Source organism: Echeneis naucrates, chromosome 23 (assembly GCF_900963305.1).
Source record: "Echeneis naucrates chromosome 23, fEcheNa1.1, whole genome shotgun sequence".
NCBI lineage: Eukaryota > Metazoa > Chordata > Actinopteri > Carangiformes > Echeneidae > Echeneis > Echeneis naucrates.
In genome coordinates, this window is record NC_042533.1 from 3633052 (window position 1) to 3653981 (window position 20930).

General features: G+C 43.2%; 1 protein-coding gene across 1 annotated transcript in view; it reads right to left on the reverse strand.

Moving 5' to 3' along the window:
• Positions 1 to 20930, reverse strand: part of chrm2a (cholinergic receptor, muscarinic 2a) — a 55102-nt gene that overhangs the window by 19831 nt on the left and 14341 nt on the right. Inside the window, exon 2 of the mRNA XM_029495616.1 lies at positions 12820 to 12940. The gene's annotated coding sequence lies outside the window, so the exon portion shown is untranslated. The remainder of the gene's footprint in view (positions 1 to 12819; positions 12941 to 20930) is intronic.

The following is a 20930-nucleotide window of genomic DNA, read 5'->3' on the forward strand; positions in this document are numbered from 1 at the left end:
ATTTAGAATCAAAGCCAGTCGGTAATGAGCAGCACAGCACGGTTAGCTAGAGAAATATTAACTTTCAACTTTTACGTTTAAAACGTATAACTTTGCAAATATCTCTAGCTGTTCCACACAAACTCATCCATTACTAAATCTATTGAAATATAAATTTCCTCAAGAGGGAATATTCCGTCTCAACTGCAAAATGTATATCCAAAAAAAAATTATGTGACTTAAAATGACCTCTAATGATGCTTTACCACCATTGGGAACATTTTTGTCACAGACAGAAGGCAATTTTACAGTCCCATTCACAACTCTAATTCGAGATTATGGGGCGGTTATGATATGATTCTGTCCGTGGCCTGCGATTTTTAATGTGACAGCCAAAAAATGATTTAAGTCACCCATCAGCCTGCCATGTGAATTATTCAGGGTGCGGACAGCTACAGTTTATCAAAAGAAAAAAAAGTTTCGCTTCTATTCAAACATCCCAGCTAAATTAACATACAGTGACTGAACTAGCGGTGACAAAGATGGATGAGAGGCGTGCTGTTCTCCAGCCCCGTCATCAACACCTTACAACCACTCTATTAGCTTATATTTATAGTTGGTGTAGAGACGGATTTAGGCTGCAGCAGAACATGCAACACGTCCCGGGTCACATCTGAGTATGGCCACGAAATAAATCCCCTACTGCTGCATGACGAAACACCTGAACAATTCATTCTGAAGCAAACAATAATTGCTATTGATGTAACCCTGATTAGATGCAATCATTCCAAATGTAGTCGCACAAAATCATGCAATGGAAAATGAATGTGTCTGAACTGTGTATTTGATGGTATTTTATGTCCTCCGCTGGATATCGATCATACAGAATTTTTTTTTTTCCTCTCAGCTGGGCCTTGGATTGGCTGAGATGAATGGGGCTGTGGGTTAATGGCTCTTTGAAATGGGAGTGACTTTTTCCATTATGCCAGAGTCAAACAAAAGGAGGGGAGGGCGTTTGGTGAAATGACCAAAGTGGACAATGTGGATTAAATCTAATTAACTAAAAACGCTTTGCTCCCTCAGCCAAGGCAGCATCAGACAAACCCAAAAGACTTTAGCATCTGAAACACAAAGTCATCGGGGGGGAAACAAGCAGACAGCACAAGCAGTTTCTGATCATTCTGTGGTTTCATGCCAGTAACTACTGTGCAGGAATCACAAGAAATGTTCAAATTACCCTCTGCCATTGTTTTAACACTTAAAGGAAAGTATTCACTGCATGCACATGCAGAGGGTAACTAAAGAAGTAGTTTAACATTTTGGGAAATGCTCTTATGTTTACGCATCTCCTTCGATTAAAAAAAAAAAAAAAATAAATAAATAAAAAACTTGAATATGACCGATGTTTGAAAAAGAAGAAGGACATTAACATGAAAATACATCATTTCCCTGCTCAGTAGCTACTTGGAAAGACAACAGTAACTCCTTGTCCACGTGGCTTTCACCCCCTTGTAGTGGAGGCCGACGGGACCCAATCAGGCTGCGACATTTGGTCTCTCCAGCTGTAAGCGGCTGTAGGCTCACTCTTTTTTATGACATGGTGCACAGCCCCCAGCTCCTCTATCTCCACCTTCATCTTCACATTATTTGATGAGATTCAACTGAGAGATTTCATTTTCCACCAGGCTTTAGATCCACGGGGGTTCCTGTCCCACCTTGTGTGCTCATCGGGCTTCAATCTTAATATTGGTAGCTGATCTCTCAATATTAGAATGCGGTATGAGGCGCTGGTAGATTAACTGTCTCCTTACTTTAATAATTTAGCTGTTGCTGCTGTCAACACCACCAGCTCCGGTACAAGTATTTTACCATCACAGATGAAATTGACAGTGAAGAAAACTATAGAGTAAAGCCAGCACTGAAACATCAGTAATATTCACTTTAAGAAGGTTAAAAGACATTTTACTGAGTATTTGTCCTTTTTTTTTTTTTATCACAGCCTTTTGTTCAGCTTATGAAAAGCCTATAAATTGTGACTGGAGCTGACGACACCCTCAGACCAGATCAAGGTGAACTGACATTCAGTAGAAAGGGAAGAAATTATTGCAGTGGAATAGAGCTATGTTTGGCCCGGCGCCAGCCTAAGCATCTTAACAAAAAAGTTCTTGAACAATGTCCTGTTGCTACAATTCAGTGGTGGGATTACTTAATACGATTACCAGCTCCGCCAAATCAAGCGTGGTGAATGCGGCCCGTAATTACAGCGAGAAGATGAGGAAGGTGTATGACAGAGATTAGAAAAGGTGAACTCCAGTGAGCCATTCTCAATCTGCTCCCCTGCCTGGCTCAAAGCGCAGTCAAGTGCCGCTTGATTTGCTGAGTGATGACAGCGTGGCGTGTGTTTCAGAAAGTTGCGACCTAAAAAGTGGCCACATCTTTACAGCTCTAAAAGGGAGGAATTTCAATGATCTTTTAGCTCAGTTTTATCTCCAGCTCCTGTTTTAAAACACTCTTTGCTTCCACAAAACACACAAAAAAACGACCCCCCCCCCCCCACAAAAAAAAAAAAAAAACTAAACACAATAAATTAAGCCTATTGGGAAATGAGTGATAAGTTGTAAGTAAAGATTTCACTTCAATCAGTTTGTAAGAATCGAACATGACAGCCAAATCCCCCTTTTGCTATCGCTTTCTCCCATGTGGGACACCATTTAATAGTTCATCACGTCACATAGATGTTGACATTTCAATCCACCGAGAATTGCCTCAAAATCAATCGTAACCACCTGGAGGATGCGGCGAACCTTCCTAACAGGCGCTCCGTGTGGCTACACCAAAGTGAATGATGCGGCCTCTTGAGGTAAATTTCCACTGACTGTAACACGTTGAACCGGCACGTTTTGCTGATCTCACTGGTGTGAGCAGCATTCCCTTTATCTCTTCATGGAACCAGAGAGTTTCTCCCTGGTGCTGTGTGATTGGAGAGCTCGTCAGTCGGGAGGTGAGGAGTAATTTGGGACTCTTTTATTTTCTATAAGTTTATTTTCACTCCCAATTGAAACCACTGCACATGTAATTGATGCTTAGCCTCCTAATCATCATCCATCTACACTATCGATTAGGCTGTCTGAATATCAATTGACAAGTGTTATCTAGGTGACATGTATATCTTCACTGTCAGTCTTGAAGTAGTTCTTCAGGGTGAGCATGTTATTTTAGCAGAAACTTGTGCAATATATATATTATGTTAAGTTTTAGTCCTTTGATTTCTATGAATCTTTTATTCTTCATGTCTTGTGTCTTATTTCTGATCATATATAAACCATCATAGTTAATTTCTGAGGGGGGAATTATTGTAGTTCTGGTGTCTAAATAACACAAACAACCTGATTCATCATTCAGGGGGCACGTGGCACGTTCACTGGGTCGCCACGTAAATGAGCCGTCGCACATGTTTCACTCGCTACCTGGCATCTCATCGTTTTGCGAGAAAATGCAATCTGCGCCCCCGAAAGCTGCACGAGTCCATCTGTCAGCTGATGCCAGAGCTGTTTCAGGAAAGAGTACACAAAAGTCAGGGTCATCTTTGTTACAGTGCACCCACTGCAGCAGGATGGCAATAAGATCCCCAGTGTGATACATCCAAGGCCTTTTAATGTCAAAATAGAAATCTCTAGTTTTTGTATGGTCTGTTTTCCAAGGAGAGAGATTGGCCTTATCTCACCGCAAGGTGGCCATCCATCAACAATTTCTCTCAGTTTATCAGCCTGACCAAGTCGGAACACACAGCGATGTCAGGTATTAATCAAACGCTGACACCTCACATTCAGGATGGAGACGTGTACCCTTTTCTCCCTGCCCAAATATCTTCATTGCCCTGTCGAAGCTCCCTGGCTGCAGATTTAAAACCCCCCCCTTCTGCTGCTGTGTGCCAACATCAGACAGCTGGAGGATTGCTCTGGAACCGCGTTCAAAGAAAACGAGGGGGGGAAAGGGCAGAGAACATGCGCCGAAAATCCAAAAAGCGCCATGTTAAGACTCTTGTATCTCAGCCCCTTCATTACACTTTTATTCCCATGAATGTGCTGCAGAAATGCTTTGAGGCTGCACACACACCCCCCCCCCCCTCGGCAGAGAGCAAAGACAAAAACTGTTACATTTATTGTGGGTCCCCATGCCGGGAGTAATCCTGTCACCGAAAATGCAGCCGAACAAAAACGAGCTGCTTGTGAGAGAATATGTAGTCTCTTCTTCCAGACTCCCCCCTGACTACTCCTTCATTCTGTTTAGAAATTACTGAGAGCTATTGATGTGTTGAATCGAAACCTTCATGGGGACAAGGGCTGTCATAAATTGAACATTTTGAACACAGAGGGTGTCTGAGACTCTCTATGGGGCTATATTCATGTCAAAACATTGATCTAACAAGGGAAGCCCAAGGTTTGTCTATGTGGAGCGAAAAGTTGAGAAAAGACTGTCACTGATGTGTTTGACTCGGCCTCAGAGACAGCATTAACTCCAGTGGTTGACATATTTTTCAGATGAATGAATATCTAGATCCAAAATAACAGGGAGCCAGATGTGACCCTGGAACACATCCCTTCTTTCCCTGTTATGTCAGAGGAACAAGGATGTTTTGGGTACGCTACTGGATGAAATAGTCAGCTCAGGACACGTAACCTGGCATGAAATCTGAAATGTTCTGATTTATTATTATTTTATTTTTTTAGAATTTGCACCCATGAAATGACAAATTCCCAAATGGCCCATTAAATCCTCCACAGAGCAGAGCCAGCGCGGTGACCATCAGCCACAATGAGGTCACAGTAGAACTAAGCTCATAGAGTTGATGGAAGTCGATAAAACCGCCTCACCCAACCAGGTTGCATTGGGCTCATCCTTGCATGTACGTTCTTCCACTTGCATTGTTATATCTAACACACTGTTTACAGTTTTTTCGGCTAATCTCATGGAACCAGCTGTGTGCCGGACCTAGAGGGGGAAAAAAGCTGGATTCATTTATTTCGCTATCTGGGATCTCAACCCAGTCACTCGGCAATGACGGTATTGAAATATTCTACAAAATCCACAGGCAACTTTTACTTCCTACAATCAGCAAAAGGCAACTGCTCTAAGGATTAAGATTATGCCAAATAAAAGCCCACCGGAGGTGAACTCCAGATATCCTCCAAACTCATTCACCACCACAGCTTTGCTGCATATATGACATAGAGCTAAATGGACATTCAGTGTTTCTATTGGCCACATCTGGAAAAGCATGGCATTGAGCCATTAAGAGTTAAAAGCAGAAAACAATACGTGGAAAATAACTGAGATGATGTTTTTTATTTTTTCTAAAATCTTCAGTTATCTCTATTTTCCCTGACGCTGCTGTTTTGGAAGGTCACTTCGTCGTTTAAAAAAAAGAAAAAATATAAAAGTGGCACTTTCCTGCTCAGCCCTCTGGGTTATGAGCAAAGACTGATACAAAAAGGTTTTCTTAGTGGTGCATTTCTTTTATTGGAGGTCGATACTTTTCAGAAGCAAACTTTAAAACCGGCAGTCAAAAGCGTGAGAAATGTCAACAGAAGAGGAATTAAAGGCTGCACACACACACAGAGCTGCGAACTTGAAGAGCGACAAGCCACCCAGAAAATTGCATTTCTGATGTTACCCACACACCGACTAGACTCAGCATGTATGCAAATTCTGGCATCTAGACAACGTTTCTGTCACCGGCTTGAACCGGCACATAAACAGATCTCATGATGGGGAGAGTGTGTATATGTTGCAGCGTGTTTATATGTGTGTGTGCGCACACACCAGGAGGTAACGTCTCGCTTTTTATGAGAGCACCTATTGAAATGATTACATTGATGAATGGTAACGGCCTTTTCACGTCCACGCTGACCAGCCACCACGAACAATGGCCTTCACCCTCCCCCTCGCAGACAAACACCATACTTCGATAATTCAATACCTTTTTGTCATTGCAGCGTGACTGGCCCGGTGCTAATGTCTTTCTCTGCTGGTTCTAAGATACTGTAAACTCCCCAACTCCCAGCAGCATAAGTGTCTCCCTTGTGCAGTTGAATTAGCAGCTCTTGTTCAATGTTCGACTCGGAAACTTAACACAGCTGCCTCAAGAGACAGCCATCAACTGTTGGAAAGATGTGGGATGTAAACACGGTCTCGAAGGTCACTTGTTCTTTTTTTTGTTTTTTTTTTTGCTCAGCAATGTTCTCGTTTTAAGGTGAATTGCAGACAGAGGCAAAGTCAATGAAATCGTGCAAGTGGACACACGCATTTCAGGCTTTGCACAAGTTCTACAGACTTCACACTGTTTCTACTTGTGCTAATGACTGTTCAGTTGAATGTTGTTGATTCGTATTGTTAACCCCTGCGGCTCCCTCCTGGTAGACGGTTCAATTATGTCTCATATCAGAATAACTTCCACTAATCAGCTATTCTCAAGTCCACGCCGACGTCTGCCTAATGCAACTGCAGCTTGTGCAGCCATTTCTCCCTCTTCACACTTACTCATGCAGAGGGCAAAAATCTATACGACATGCATAATTCACGCTGCCGATACAGCCCCCATGACTAGATTAATCATCACACACTAAATAAATGCTGGAGCGAAAATGTATGTTTCGGTTGCAGAGGCGTCATCATCGATTTTCCATCTCTGAACGCAGCCTGATTTGGCAATATGTGTCCACTGGAAAGCAATATGAATAATACTTGAAGCAAATTCAGGAAGATGAATGACAGTTCAGAATAAGCTGTCAGGTCACATGTAGCTATCAAGTAGATATTTGGAGATGTTCTCTTGCTTAGATATTCCCATCGGACCGGTCGGACACAGAACTGTAATCAATGACCTGGTTCCACTAATTACTGTTTACTTTAGCTCATTATTCTCAGAGCTTTGATTAACCAATAGCCCTCCATGTGAAGGATATGTGGCCTTAATTGGTGGTTGCCAGGACGCCTATCTGCCTTCTTTTGTGATACATGCTGGGAGGAATGGCAGTCGGGAAGTGTGAGACACCCCGGGCAGCTATTCTTGGCCGTGCCTTTGAGTCATTCACATTCTCTTAATTGTCCGGTGACTCAATGTACGACAAAAGATGAACAGCAGTCCTTCGTTGGAGCGAGGGCTGCCCACACATGGAGTTAGAGGAGGGTTCATGCCACGTGTTGACATTTACAACCTAATTAAAACCAAGAAGGGACTTGATCCACGCCAGGTCAGACACTCATTACGCTTAGTCGGCTATACACAAAACACATAACTCTCCGAGCACTTGCGCTGAAAACTTGCAGCGTTTAGCTGCTCCACACGCATTCAGCCGAGGATTTCTAATCCCAGCCTGCAAAAAAAAAGCCTTTGAATCAATGAAATCCTTTAGATGATTAAAATATATCACAGTGTCAGAGAAATTCATACTCATAATATTAAAGATGAATATATGCACATAAATTCTCCGGGGCCTCCCGTGTTTTGATTACGAGCTGAGAGGAAAATGTAGGTAACAAATAAAAATGTGTCAAAGGTGGAATTTTAAGCAGAGAAAAATTATGAGAGTATATTTGCACAGCATTGTGCAGATGCACGCTGAGCTGCCAAAGACAGAGTGCAGAGTGCTGTCAGATCGAACTTATCAACCAGTGACATGCCTCTCAGCCACTTGGTTCAGTCCTGCTGACAACAGTGGTCATAAGCTGAGCTCTGGTCTTCAGGGGAGAGGACTTTTCTTTTTTTATTCTTCTTTTCTTTAATCAAAGAGAATGAAATGTAGAGCAGCTTTGTGTTTTAAAAAAAAAAAAAGTTTAGATAAAACTCCAATATGAACTGGGAACCAAAATTCTAATAATCTGGAACTTTTCAATCGGCTGTAATTCAGCGAGTGTGGAGAGTTTTGGGGCCTTTAGAGAGTTTAATCAGTGCAGAGATTGCTTTCAATAATTCAGAGCCAGTATATTTCTCCTTCTGCTGTGACAGTCGGTCCCGCTACATTCCCTGAGCTCCATTCATTAAAATGTCCTTTGAGTCCTCCCCTGCGAAGAACAATACCATCTAAATCTCACAGTTCAGTTACACACCCCCCACCCCCTCCTGCCCACAACCACATGTGCAAACACTTGCTGCAACGACATGCCATGCTGTGTTTGCTTGTGCAGAGCCTCCTCTCATGACGCTCCCTGTATGTCAGCTGAAGAAAAATAAAGTAGAATCACAAAATAAGCCAGTAGTCTGCGTCAGCGCTGCTGCTTTTTTTTTCTCACTTAACACAATATTAGGCTACAAAAAATGTGCCTTGATTAAATGCTGTGATACGAAATTACACAGATAAAGAAGTGACTTCCTTCACAAAAGAATCGCCTTTTAGGATATATCGGGACGAGGTTTTTCGCCGTTTCACGTGAATCCACATCTCAGCTTGTGTGTGTTTAATGGCTTCCAAGTGGCTCTCCCTCTCTTATTTTCATGGGTAATTGGCTGTGCAGCACATGGAACCAGAGACCTGCAGGCTACACACAAGAAAGAGAACAGGAGGATGGAAAAAAAAATAAGTGTTACCAGTGAAACATGTCAATCTTTCTTTTGCTTTCCTCCCCCAACCTTCCATTCAATTACTCCTTCTTGTTGTGCACTCATTAATTTTTCTGCTCTCCTGTTCCTCTGCCCAGCTGTCACCATACCTATATGACTATATATTATATATATGCTTCTCCTTCTCCTCAATTTCCCTCTCCATTCTCACTCCCACTCAGTCTGTGAGTGCATCCATATCTCGATGAGACTCTCTGCAAAAAGGGCCAGTGCAATTTCTTGGGAGATTATTCTTGATAGATTCGTGCAATATCAATCAGAGCAAATGTTGAGGCTTGATGAAGCCCGATCACTATTGGAAAGATGTTTTGTTTTTTTTTTCCCTTCTCACTGTGGTCAAGGAGCCCACCAGAAACAGACGTTTTCAATCACACTTGAGCGCGTTTCTTCTAGCTGCTGTGCTAAAGAAAGGAGGAGGGTGTCGTACAAAGAGCAACAGTCAGAGGCCGTGGGTGTGTGGATGGCCAGTCAATATCCTTAATGACATTTTTAATACTGTAACCATGACGACAAATGTCCTCCAACCTTTAACCCAAACCGCAATCTTATTCTTCAACATAACCGGGTGGTTTTTCGAGGTTGAATCCAGTATTGTTGCCATGACAACAGAGGTCCTGGCTGCGCTCTGGTAAGGCCAGGCGACCCAAGTTGGAGGGCCCGTCGTCACGAGCCCTTACCCGGGCTTCCCCCTCCATTTTCACCACGGCTAAATTTGCATCTTTTCAATTATACCAAACATGCAGTCCCGATGATCTTCAGACATCACAGCAGCACTTGGCTGAATGTATTTGTGTGTCTTTGTGTGTGTGTGTGTGTGTGTGTGTGTGCGTGTGGTGGTGGTGGGGGGGGGGACTGACAACAGCCTCCTCAAATGAAGATGAGCCATTCCCCAGTGACTCTTCATCTAGTGCGACAAGTATTTCACTTGCTCCCTTCACCGAGCCGCTCTGAATGAGGTCACATTCCTTTGACCTCGGGGCATTATTACCTTGTAATCATGCGTTGCTCTGCATGGCTACATTCGTTATTTCTCACTGACAGGCTAATGTTAGAAGAAAAAAAAAAAAAAAGCTATTCTACCTGATGGATGATCATAAGAAGCAGAGAGGCTATATCAGCTTCTTGCCTCGGCGGTGAATTATGCACGACAAAAATCCCATGGATGCCCGAGCGGGCTCCCCGCAATGCCTGCCACATTAAATACACCGCCAGCCTATGTGCTTTACACGCTGCGTTATTATTGCCAGAGCTGTGAGGATTTTTCACCTTGTCAGTATGTCCATGAGGCCTATTCATTACCACACTATTTACTTGTCCTTTTAAATGAAATAGGCCGCCAGTCCTTAAATTACACACAGTGCCATGAAAAATTGTTGACTTATTTTCAAGCATCGTATAGCTCGGCCGACTGATTCGTAGGTCTTAGGCCATTCACGATCACAGAAATCCATCGGCGCTGCTCCGCTGGTCCCTGTTTTGTCTGTTGGCGGCAGTAGGGATAACGTGTCAAAGTGGGCCTCCTCAATCTTGTCACTTTAAGTGCAATCAATACGGCTTCCCCACCAAACCCGAACGCCTCTGAATACCAGCCCCCACTCTCCTCACACTAGGCTGAACATTTCAGTCAATATCTGACTGGAGGCTAAAAACATCTGCAGAAGCTACACACACGGCCGAAAAAAGAAAAAGAAAAAGAAAATCTTGGCAGAATTACATGCTTTACAATATATTGAAGATGACACCACACTGTGCAACATCTCTGCAGGATCAGCAGTGCAATTCTGTTACAGTTGAGTCCCCAAATCCCGGGTTTGTATGTCGTAAACGATAAATGAATCAAGATTCTACCTCGAGTTTTTTTTTTTCTTTTTCTGGAAACAGCTACAGTGTGAATTATTTTAACCTGCCACAACTAGTCGAACCTGAATTTAAACTAAAGTCACTGAGAGAGCTCCCTATCTTTAAATACAGCCTCTACGGCGGCTGCAGCTCCGTGTCGTCCCCACGGTCCCATACATCACTGTGGACCATTCCCACTGTATGCCCAGCTGTCTCCTTCTCAATGGCTCCAATCCATAAAAGCAAGCCCCTGGCCAGGGTACCTGTAAATTAGTCTCCCTAAAAGATTCAAAAAGCCCAAGGAGAAGTTTGTGCATCTGGGTGCTCGGACCTGGAAATGGTTGTGTTAATTGCTTGGAGGACTATGAGACGCACAACTCCAGTCCCTCATGTATATTTGACACTTGGAGCGTGCCGCTCAGGCCCCTGTTGCAGCTAATGGATGATGTTTGGCTCGCTGTTGCATATGTATTAGGTACCAAGTTATGAGTGGGTGTGCGGAGAGAGTGCATGTCTGTGTCTGTGCCTATCTGTCTGAGCGTGTGTGTGTGTGTGTGTATGTGTGTCGACCGTGTTATCTGGAGCCAGCCAGGGTGAGCACAGCGCCGGGTGGTCGGGCTGCCGCCTCCTAACTGAAGCGACTGCTCCCCTCTGCTGTTGCCCTCAAAGGCTGGCATTGTCCTCTCCTGTTAATCTGTGCCAGGGATTTGGCTGGCTTGACACAGAAGTGACCTGACTGTCCTTCGGGGCTGTTATGTGAACAAACACACACTCGGGCAGATGAATGTACAGTCACTTAAACACAAGAGCACGCACACCCAGATACATAGTCGTATGCAAATGGGAGACACAGATATGCTGCGGGAGAGAGGAAGACAGGCACACACACACACACACACACAATCTCAGTTCAAAGAGCTGAAACTCTATTTGAGATATGGCTCTGGACAGCGTTGCCTGTGATGAAGAGGGAGAGCACTTGACAGTGTTGTTGGTGGAACTGCATCAAACAGCGGTGTGTATGTGTGTGTGTGTGAGCAGTTGCCATGTCTGCTGATAATGTTCACACACACTCCCAGAGTGAGCGAAAAGTGAGGTTGTTGTTATCAAGTGCTCGCACATTGCTATACATGACATCCTTTTTGTCTGTAGAGATTGTCTGGCATGACGGACTGACAGCCGATCTGATGCCTTTGGAAACTTGTGAACATGAAACGGCCTCAGATGCATATTGTCAGATCTAACATGCAAATATGTTGAAGTGGGAGACGGATGGGAAGGATTTACTAATGAATCTCCCCGCTCTTCAAGCTTGGTGTATTCAGTTCAGCGCTTTTTTTTGGTTGGAGATTCAGCATCAGCTGAGTATACCGCAGTGAAAATAATGCAAAAACTACAGAAATGGTCATATAATAATACTGCGGCAGTTAGGTGGTCTATAAACTGTTAATCAACATTATAAAGCAAACGAGACTGAACTGAAGCCAGCTGCCCATTTCACAAACCCCAAAACATCCAGCAACAGTATTCCTAAGCTCTGCTTTGGTCTCCACCATCCCCTCTTACAATGCCTCAATGAAAGTTGAATGAGAAAAGTATCCTTTCAATATTCCACTTTTTTTCCTGTTAATAAAAGAAATATAATTTTTTATGACTTTGGAAAGCCAAATGAGAAATCAGTCAGTAAGAATCTTGGACCTAAACTGATGAATGATTCAAATCAGAATCAGCAGCACCGTAAAGATGAAATGGTAACAGCTAAATACTGGATATAAAGTATTTCCTGTCGGTTTAGTATGGATTATGATGAATGGCTACTTACCTGAGATTATCTGAATTTTCCTCATGCATTACCCCCACCCACCTGGTTCTCTGCTCCCTCCTGACTCAAAAAAACGTCAATGTTCAGTCTTCACTTCATGGCCAGATCTCATTAGTATCATGTAGGACAAGCTCTTGTATCTTAATCGTCTCCAAAGATACAACCAAAGTCAGCGTTGAACGCACAAAAGTGTCAGCATAAACATGTAATAAAAACATCATGCTAATAATGAACACATTATTTCCTGTATGATGACTGCAGTTGGAATAAAAAATGCTTGTGTACATAAATTTTGATCTGCCAAGATTTTGGCGGCATTAATGTGAACCCGCCACTTGGCAACGAATTACCAAGTCGGATATAACTGTTTTCAAACCAAACCTAAAGAGAGGTGAGATCCATGTGTTCAGAGCGTGAGTGCGATGCCTCGGTATGGGAACAGAAAAGGGGCAAAGACTCATTCAGAAATCAGAGCGGAGGGCGAGTTTGATCTTTTTGGCTTTTGCTTGGTGTGAGTGTCGTGAGTAAACACTCGAAGTCAGAGTATATTGGTACTTACAGCAGGTGTTAAGAGGTCCGTCGGGCTTTCTCGCACTAGCATGGCATAATCAGCGTGTGTGCCGTCAATGTTGACACGAGGAGGTAACGGGCTCCAGCTTCATGATTAACAACCATGGTCACTGTGTGAGGGGGGGGAAAGAGGAGAAGTCAGTCAGAATGAGCAGTGGATGCATCTCGTCTCTTTCCAATCGAGTTACAGCAGCACCCGGTATGTCCTGAGAGAGAAACGCTGCTCAGAGGACGCATAAAAAAAAAACCTCTTGTCCTGTGAACACAATGATGTCTAATTTCATGGCAAGGCTGCTGGGCTAGCAGTGAACACTTCTGGATGCTAATTCAGACTGTTTCACAGAAACAAAGCATACAAATGGCTGCAATTTTTTTCAATAAATTTGAAAATACATTTTAGAGACATACATATTTGCACTCCTGCCGAGATTTAGAGGAGATTTAGTGTAAAGATGGGAGGGGAGGCGCTTCGATGGCTCTATCAAGAGATGGCAGAACAGCAGCTGCCCATTTTCTGTCTGTGGCATCATATTGAATGTAAGCATGCCGTTTGATCTCACGCAAACTTTGGCAAAAGCTTTATTCCCTAAGATGTCATCCATTTCCTCTAATGCTCAGGAATGGATGTAGTCAAGGTTAGTCAAAATTCAGGAAAGACTGCAGTGAACAAAGAGCATCCGATATCGCTGTATTTCTTTGGGATTCAGCTCCAGTCAGCCATGGTCACGTGCCCGAGATTCCTCAGGGGTGTGAAGGCATCATGATGCTGGCCTGGGACTTAAGTGTCAGTCTTCACTCCGTAAATAACAGTCCACAATCCCTGTAGAGCTGTTAACACCAGGTATACATAATTTAGACCTCCTGCATGACAATCAAAGAAAATGATGGTGGCTCTGCCTCCAATGTAAATGAATGTGGCTTAAGTTCACTATACGTCCAGCACACTGTATGGAAGTGACAGCCCTCTGAGGCCATTATTCTCCTGTGCTGCAGCTCATATTTCCAGATGAGCGACTAACAAGCATAGCTCATGTTTAAATGTAAATTTCAGGGGGGGAGCGGCCTGTGGAGAAATCCCTTTAACGAAGCCTCGCGTGCTTATTAAGAACAACTCTTAGCGAGACGGTGTTTACGTCTTTTAGCATACGATGAAGCAAAGAACCAAATTATGTCACCGCTGCCTTTGAACTGCAGGCGGAAAAATAACTTGACCTGAAGAAGTTGAGGGACGGGCGGGAGCAGCTGATAAAAGGGATCAACCCCGAGGCTGCGGTGTTTAGTACACTAAGCCAGTGTGTGCTGGAGAACAGATGTGGTGTCACGATTAAAAAAAAAAAAATCCCAAACAAACAAACTTGTGTTTATAGCATGTTGCTGCATGGGCACATTACACGTCTCTTCCTACAGCACACCACTCAGTGTTATGACTAATCACAGAGCCCCCCCCACTCAGTCGCAGGCGCCGTGAGGAAACGAAGGTCATTGTGACAGAACGCAAAAACAACTAGCGTACTTTGAGCAAGTGGAGGGCTCGAAGGCAGAAACATGTTGAGCCTGAGTGACGCATCGCTCTTGTCTCACGTAGTTAGACAGTACATTGTCCAGATGATTTCCCTGGTGGTGAAAATCTGCCTAATGATCTTTGACTCTAGAGCTCAAATTCATTTATTATGCTAATGGGAAGGGCCCGTTGAGAACGATCAGACCGTGCACAAACATAAGTGCGCTAATCGTGCGTGAATAGGAGAATTTGAAGGCTTCTTGCAATTTTGCTACGTCATTTCATGATGAAAATTATTCAGAAAAATTGTCAGATTGTAATAAGAGTTTAAAATACCTAATAGGCAGCCCTGTGCGTGACTTTCAATCTCCCTCAACGACCGACAGTTAATTTCCCCACAAGCAAATCTGAGCAATCTGAATAAATGTGCTGTAAGGCTGAACATACAGATGAGATGTGCTGCACACTAACTGGCCGGGGGGGGGCATGATCTCAGATAAGTTCCTCCTCTGCGCCGAGCGTCTGACTTTGTGTGTGATGGTTAAAAAAAAAAAAAAGAGTCCACCAAGGTTATAAGGAACTGTGTGTTCTCCCTGGGCACAGTTTGACCCGAGCGGCCGTCTTAATCCACACTCCATCACCTTAACCTCAGATAAATTACATCAGCCTTCAGGGAGGAGGTGGTGGTGCTGGTGGGGGGGGGGCACCTCTTATTGAATAAAATGACCAACCTGTGCAGAACACCGTCATCAGTGAGAAGCACTTAGCATTTGGTGAACTCGAGCTCAGATGTTACACAGACCATGAAGTCCAGAAATGTGTCTAAGCCCCGTAAAGATGAAGAAGGAGATTTGTAGTTTACCAGCTCAGAAATGATTGCCAGCTTCCAGCTCAACCAGCCTCAGCCGTTGTTGTTTGTTTTTGTGGGTTTTAAAAATATATCCAGCATTTGAAAAACGATCATATTTTTTAAATTCCAGAAGTTTAGTTTCTCGGTTTTAAATGCCGTTTTCGTTCTTATCTGATGGTGATCTGGATATCTTTGGGTTCTGGTCATTAAAGGCCAAATATTACAAGACGTCACAGATGTTTTTGAGATCCATTTATATGTGGAAAACAATGAAAATAGCTTCTTTTTAATATTCACGAGAACAAATGGACATTGGGCATCAGGAGGCCTGGAGCTATACTTGATCTAAATGTAGGCCATATTGAGATTGCAGGAAAGGCTTCAGCCACTTTATGGCCCATTTTGAATGGCTTTTTATTATGAATATGGTTCATTGTGGATCACCTCTAAATGGCAATATAATAAAATTCTATTAAGCAGAGATGTGTAGACAGAAGAACGATGTGGCGTGTGTGATGGGAAAATTAGAAAAGGTTCTCACCAAGCAAAATTTGATATCCACAGAGATGAAACCATTTATATCACATCTTCACTTATCACAACTTGACCTCAAGATACCCCTCCGTGAGATTGCTGTTTTATGTCTGATGACTTGTGCATCGCCACGAGATCCCCCTAAGAGTGCCGTTTCAACTGTCTTATAACAAAAACATGTTCACACTGCTACGAACTGTCGGAAGCACTTTGGAGAAGCCTCGTCGAAAGCACAAGCAATAAAACAAGCCTTCTAGTGTTTCCATTTTTAAATACTCCGAGGGGAACGTCTGTAATGCAATTTCCTCGTACTTGGTGTCCCCTGGCTGCTTCTGCCGGGGCCCTCCTGCAAGTGTGGGTTGCTGCTTTATTGCAACATCAGCATTATGATTGGAAGGAGTGTGTGAGGGGGGGGGGGGGGGCCTCAAGTTTAAACCTGGTCATAGATCTCAGTGGACATCTACACCGGCTCTTCATTATCTCCTCTCAGCCAACATCCAAGCGGGGGAATAGGAGACAGGGTTGTCTGGATAAAAAGGCTAGTTTGTGAAACCATCTGAGAGGCTGGCAGTCAGCCCATTTACAGGCCAAGGCATCAATCTTCCTCCATCGCTTTAAACTATATAAGACTTACGCTTCCACTGTACATGACGGATCTGTGCGCACGGTCGGCTGGTAATGGGTGTCTGCTCCGATTGATCAAGAAATCTAAATAAGAACAAGTGGCAGCATTTATGAAATCCATTGATGTGTCCATCGCTCTTATTTTCAGTGGCTGGCTGTTTCTACGCCTGTGTGTGTGTTTGTGTATACATATATATATGTGTGTATATATATAAATGGCCAAATGTTCCAGCTTAAGAGACAGAGGAGGCAGAGCAGCACGGCCATTGCTCTGGGTGATACCCAGATGAATGCAGAGCCTAAACCAAACAAGGTGAGTGATTAGTGGGTCTGTTTAACCTCAGGGCGGAAGGCTGCCGTTATTAGACCGGGGAGTTTACTCAGATATTTGCACAGCCGTCTGCCCTCCTAAGGTTCTCTCCTGCTGCAGCACACCCGCGCTCATTAGGGAGCGAGCAAGGTCATTTGCATAAAGTGCACTAGCGGGTTTTGCCATCGCATTGTCTGTTGTTAGTGTGAAGTGTGGAAACAAACCATTTATTAGCAGTGAAGTAGCAGCTTTAGAATCTGTCAGAATCTTTTTTGAGTTGTTTTTTTTTTTTTTTTTCAGTCATTATTTTAGCATTGTTCAGCTCGTTGTTGATGTTGTTGTTGAATGCCTCTAAAGTCAGACTCGCGCTTTCATGGCTGTGACTTCTCTCTGCTCTTATTTACACGTAGAAAATGAGGTGTGATATTTTTTTATCATTCTTCCTGTTTTTCTTATCTTTGCATGTCAAATGGAACCCTGCAAAAATAACTTCCCATTTTCTTTGCTTCTTCTTTGCTACTCTTCACCGGCTCACAATGTGAATTGAAGATTGCAATTAAAAATGTGCCTGTCGGCAGCATCACGTTGTAACACTGAATAGTGCTTCACCGGGCCAACTTGTTGCTTGGACTCCCGTCAGAAATGCCACTTTGTGTTGATAGTATGTAAACGCGGTGAGGTAGTTTGTCTTCATTCTCACTTTGAGTCATTGTCATTTTTCTTATTTTCATTCATTTTTTTTTTTTAAGGATGTAAACAGAACATCCGTAATCACATCTCACATTTCCAAATGCATTCTCATGACTAATGCAATTGTGCTGGTTATCACTGCCATGTTTATTAATTTCTGTGAATAACACAGCATGGTCTCTGTATAGATATCATCAGACTATAATGATATTGTAATGAGTTTGAGGCTTCACCGCACTTCAAGCTGCTGCTGCTTTTTTAACCAGGCTGCCGCCACAGAGAAGTCTCTCACGCTGTTTTTTTTTTTTTTTTTTTAACTTAAAACAAATGCACGTTTATTGGGGCCAGGTTGTGAGTAAAAGGCAAAAAGAACAAATACGCTGCATTGCAAGAATTTGTTATACCTCTAGGGCTGGTGAAGTGAGACATGCAGATGGAGAAGTCTTCGCTTGAGATTACGGTTATGTGTGCGATGTGGATTCAGAGATTTTAATTGCATCAGAAAATGTGCAAGGTGTAGACATTAATCTGTTGCATAACTTTTTCCCTGCACATAAACGATAAGCGGACCAATTTAGTTGTAGCCCCTTAACAAAAAAAAAAAGCACCACCTCTGCATGGAAATCCTGACTCGGGTCATCGTGTCTTCGGTGGAACTCATCACTTTCTCAGCCGAGCTCAGAATCTCAGGAGAGGATAGAAAGGAATGTGGGCCAAAAAGTTCAGGACGTGGCTTCAGAGGGAACGAAGCGAAGGTTATCCAACTCTGAATAAACTGAATAAACGCTTGGTGGGGATCACATAAAGGTTAACGCCACACTTTACAAGAATTACATGAAATCCCACTGTGCTTTGATTCAACAGTAACCTCGATGGCAGCTTGCTGGACCTTTCACAAAATGTCATCAGGGTTTTTGATCATGCATGTCTGGCTGTGAATTTGAAAGCTTATTATTGAATATTATAAATATATTTTTTCCTTTTTTTTTTGTGTGAGAGACTTCCATTGTAGATTCCTTTTTTACAAGACGTCTGACAGCAGGGAGATGTGTTGACAAAGAAAAGCAAAGAAAAGCCAGATTAGGCAGATATTAGGAAGTTTTTGTGGTCATTCTTAAATTTCAGTTGGCAGCTCACACGCAGGAGAAGGGATTTAATTTGTCATTTCTGATGTAAATTTGTCATCCTTCTTACATCCATTTCACGGGACGGTCCATCTGGCTTTACAACAGCTCAGAGGTACATTCCAAACCACTCCTCATCACTTTAATCCTATTGGAGGATTAGGAGCAGTATTTTTTTTTTGAAGAAAGTATGACTTTGACGTGGTTTCAGCAGCTTTTTTGAATCAAACAGATAAATCCTTTGATGAGTTGTTAGTTTTGGGGATTTCGTGTACTTTACTTGTCTTTTCTGAATCTGCACGCAACGGCGTCCAGCAGAAATTCTAACGTTCATGTTTGAGAGGGGAATGTGGCTGTTACTGAATATGCAGTGAAGCACAGGGAGCCACTTCAGAGCCCATACAAGTCTGTTGTGTGAAATGTATTGCCTCTTCCCATGGGGTAAAATGAGTATGGTGTTTACCAGTGCACAGTACAGTTCACTGACACCTCTAAGTGAGCAAGTGAAGCGTGCACTGCCGAATTCAGACAACATGTCAGCAGCCCCATGATGGGCATTTCAACGTGAAAATAATTTTTAAAAAAAGGAACCTGTGATGTTGATAAACAAAGTTTGAAATGGTCAAAAACAAGTTTAGGCTTGTTTTTCAAATTGCTGCAAAGCATCAGCACAGATTTAGCAGTTTCCTTTCCTTCTCCCATCATAAATTTATTCACATGATAAATAGCAACTGTAGCAGAGACTGTAGTTGGACTTTTGTTTTGGTTTTGTCCGGTTTTATTTTCTTTGTTTAAAAGCAACTCATTTGATCCCATTTGGGGAATCATAACAGCGCAGAAAGGGCGATCGTGTCATGAAGTTTTAATGTCTTCTCTAACATATTTTGACAACTGCCAAGGCCACGTTTCATGACGTTAACCCACACAGGACACAGCTGTCACAGCGAAATGAAAAAGCAGGGGGGGTGGGGGGGGAGTTTCGCTTCATGTCTGTGGACTTGGAGCCATTTGACTGTGATGGCTGAGGAGGATCTGACTTAATGACACCTGGGGCGAAAACGCCGGCCCTTCTACACACATTTATGTTGCTCGTCATCTTTCTTCTCTTTGGGAAGGAACAAGATGGAGCTCTCAGTCACTGAGTTGATCTGAAGTCACATTTCTGAACAAAGATTCAGTTTTGAATATATTCATTCAAATGATTTAGCAATGAATTAAGGCTCTGATCCAATATTTATTATGAATTGCTACATAACCTTTGTCACAGGTAGTGGACCATTTACCGAATCCCTTTACAAATCAACTTGCAAACCTTTGGGAGGTGCCACCCAGCAGCATGTTCTGGATTAATACAGAGACATGTAATTGGAATTGATTATTTAACTCTTCTTGAACGTTGTGCTTTATCTCGGGCCGGCAGAATGACTGAGCGATGTCTCGGAGGACTTTGCCGGAGAATTGAAATCATTCATTCCAGGTGGGGAAAGCTGAGTGGCGAAGAGGCTCCCTAACTTCTGCACTCCACTGATAACTTTAACATTTGACCACGTATTGTGCTGCTGCAGCTTAAGAAAGCACGCCGGCGACGCTTCTCCTCCTCAAACAGTCACATATTTGTTTACCGCACGGCTTCGTGTCCTAAAAATTCTTGAAAAGGAAATAGATGGCGGACTCGGTTGCATTGCTGCGACGGTTTGATTAATGAGCATTTCTTATCACAGATTTGGTTATTTTGTTAAGTTGCAAAGTCGGTGGAAGTTTCAGACAAATTGAATCGCTCGTGCGTTGTGGGGAGTGAGGTAAATTCCTTAAGAGATGCATTTTTGCATTTGCATTAACGCCTCCAATGCGGTCAGGTCCTGAAATTGTTATTTCAAACAGTCAGCAGTTTCTTTTTCTCAGATTCAAGTCATAACAACGGAGAGTTCAGATACTCAAATGGCTTTATAATGAATTAGTCAAGCTCGGAAATGAAAACTTCTGCTGTCAGCTGGATGGCAGTTGGACCTGTTCTCGCTCTCCCTACGAGGGGGGGGGGGTGTGATTGCATGCTGATTTTGTAACTAGGTTATTGGTCACTCTTCCCCGCCACCCCACCCCGCCTTCTTCTACGCCTTAAGTCTGTTAGTGTTTGCTGGATGTGAAGTTTATGAAGTGCTTTCAAAGTGCCTGAAAAAAACTTTGATGTGATAATGAGTTCCTCCATGGAAACATATTCTGACCTTGCTTTTTACTGTTATTGTCTATGTACACCAACGAACCATTTCCGTGCAACCCCCCCCCCCCCCCCCCCCCCCCCCCCCCCCCGCCCCCGCTGCCTGTCTGTGCTCATCCTGCACCACCCTTTCCGTCACCAACTCCTGTCTTCACACTGCAGCTATTTTCCGGAGCAATTTCAAGGTATAATAGCACTCACAAATCATCAGCTGGGCAGTGGAGCCTGTGAAATTGATGTGCCTTCGTTTCA